Raw genomic sequence first — 3,014 nt, forward strand, 5'->3', positions numbered from 1 at the left:
CAGAGAGCCACCAGGCACAGGTAAAGACGTTCAACATCCCTCATCACCAGGGACATGTAAATCGATACCACAGTAAGATCCCACCCAACACCAGTCGGAATGGCTAAAATCGGACAGAAGACACAAGAAGTGCTGGCGAGGATGCGGAGAAGCTGGACCATCTCACACGGCTGGTGGGAATGCAAGCTGGTGCAGCCACTTTGGAAAACACTGTGGAGGTTCCTCAAAAAGTTCAAAATAGAGCTACCTTATGACCCAGTAATCAAACTACTGGGTGTTTATCTGGGGGAAAAAAACCCCCGCGAATTTGCAAAGATATCTGCAGCCCTGTTTATTGCAACATTATTTACAACAGGCAAGATATGGAAACAAACTAATTGTCCATTGACAGATGAATGGATAAAGACGTGGTGCGTGTGCGCGCACACACACACACACACACACACACACACACACACACACATACACGAGATGGCCTATCACTCAGTCATAACAAAGAATGGAATCCCACCATCTTCCACGACATGGACAGACCCAAAGGGTATTATGACAAGTGAAATAGGTCGGACAGAGATAGACAAGCTCTGGAAGGTCTCACTTCTATGTAGACTCTCAACAAAACAAAAACAAAGAACCGGAAACAGAAACAGACCCCAGAAATAACTGGTGTTTTTGCCAGAGTGCGGGGGCGTGGGCGAGGAGGAAGGGGGCTGAGAAGAAGACACTTCTGGCTGCAGGATAAATAAATCACAGGAGGGAGCGTACGGCCTGGGGAGCATGGGGCACAGGGTAACCGCTTCGTAGGGTGATGGATGGCGGACTCACTGGGGGGAATCACATCCTACTGGATAAAAATGCCGCATCACGATGATAAACTCCCGAAACTAAGAGGATACTGTGCACCAGTTATGCTGGAAAAAGAAATATGTGGGTCATGTTTGAAGTCTCAGTCTTTCTTTTCGTTTTTTTTTTTTAAAGATTTTATTTATTTATTTGACAGACAGAGATCACAAGTAGGCAGAGAAGCAGGCAGAGAGAGAGGGGGAAGCAGGCTCCCTGCTGAGCAGAGAGCCTGATGTGGGGCTCAGTCCCGCGACCCTGAGATCATGACCTGAGCCAAAGGCAGAGGCTTTAACCCACGGAGCCACCCAGGTGCCTGTGTGTATTTTTTATTTTTTTTTCATTTGTTGGAATAAAAAAAAGGAACCTTTTTTAAAAAGGTTGAGGATGGCACCATTCAACACACTGTCTGAAGTGATGGAAACGTCTGGTAAGCCACGTGGCCCAGTTTGGTGGCCACCAGCCACGTGCAGTTGCCAAGCGCCCAGAATATGGCTCGTGCGACCGGGAGCTGAGTTTCAGTGAATCTGGCGTCTGTTTGAGTCTGTTTGGGACAGTGCGACTGGCGGCAGCTGTAATGGACCGTGCAGGTCGAGACTCTGAAAAGTAATTTCTCTCCTTTTCTTCAGAGGCCTCTCTGCCTTTGCACTGTAACCTGGTTAGCAGGTGGGAAGGGTCCAGGGCAAAAAGGAACTGCCTGTTAAGACGTCAATACGACTCGAAGTCATCTACAGATTCAGTGCAATCTCTAGCAATATCCCAGTGATTTCTTTGCAGAAATGGAAAAATCCATCCAAAAATTCATATGAAATCACAAGGGCCCCTGAACACACAAAACAATATTGAAAAAGAACAAAGCTGGAGGATTTGCGCTTCCTGATTTCAAAACTTATTACATGATCAAAACAGCGTGGTCCTGGCATAAAGACCGATGGACAGACCAGCGGGAGAGAGAGCCCAAGATAAAGCCTCACACATAAGGTTAAACGCTCTGCAACAACACTGCAGAGACCACTCAATGGGGGGTTTTCGGGCAATGGTGTTGGGAGAACCAGACACGCACGTGCAAGAGATTGGAGTTGGACCCGACCTCACACCATGTACAGAGATGAACTCGAGATGGAGCAAAGCCCTCAAGGTTAAGAGCCAGAACTACGGAACCTCTCAAGGAAAGCGCAGAGGAAAAGCTTCGTGACGTCGAGCTGGACAGTGGTTTCTTGGATGTGATGCCAAAGACACAGGCAACCAAAGAAAAAAATAGCTAAAGTGGGACCTGATTGAGATCAAAAACTTTTGTGCCTCACAGACCACCCCACCAGGAGACAGAAGGCGACCCAAGGAAGGAACAAGCATCTGCAAACCACATACCTGATAAGGGGTTGATATCTATCATATATAAAGATTTCCTGCAACTCAACAACAACAAACCCGATTAAAAAATGGTGAAGGACTTGGAGACACTTCCCCAAAGAAGACGAATGGCCAATGAGCACACGAAAAGATGCTGGACGTCACCGATCCTTGGAGACATGCAAATCAGGGTCGTAAGGAGAGACCACCTCACACCCAGCGGGCCGGGGGCAACTGTCTGAGGAGGGGCGCCCTCGCTGAGCACCGTGCGCGTCCGACCCATGGAGCGCAGGAACCATCTCCGTTCCCCATGCATTCATTCTTAGGCTGCGGCAGACCGGTGGCACAGCTCTATTCTGGGTGTGTCTGGGAGGGTGTGTCTGGGAGGCTGGCACTGGATTCAGCGCCTGGAGTAGAGGACCCACCCCTCCAGTGGGTTGGGAATCATCCAGTCCAGCCGGAGCCAGAACGCCAGAACGGGACAAAGGGGTTTAGGAAGGGAGGATTTGTTCGTTCTTCTGGAGCTGAGACATCCATCTTCCCCTGGCCTCCATGGTTCGATCTCCTGGGTCTTGGGCTTCCGGACTCTGGGATTTACACCTGCAGCCCCTGGTGCTCCGGCCGTTAGACTCAGACACATCACACCTTGGCGTCCCTCGGTCTCCAGCCTGTGGACAGCAGATCAGGGGACTTCTTGGCCACAAGTGTGTGAACCTATTCCTATGACAAGCCTCCTCTTGTGGACACCTCTTGACACCCCACTGGTTCTGCTTCTCTGGAGACCCCTGGCGAGTACGCGCGTAACACCCCATGCAGGTGAGCCT

The sequence above is a fragment of the Enhydra lutris genome, unplaced genomic scaffold (genome assembly GCF_002288905.1).
Source record: "Enhydra lutris kenyoni isolate GAN:26980312 unplaced genomic scaffold, ASM228890v2 scaffoldscaffold22, whole genome shotgun sequence".
Taxonomy (NCBI): Eukaryota; Metazoa; Chordata; class Mammalia; order Carnivora; family Mustelidae; genus Enhydra; species Enhydra lutris.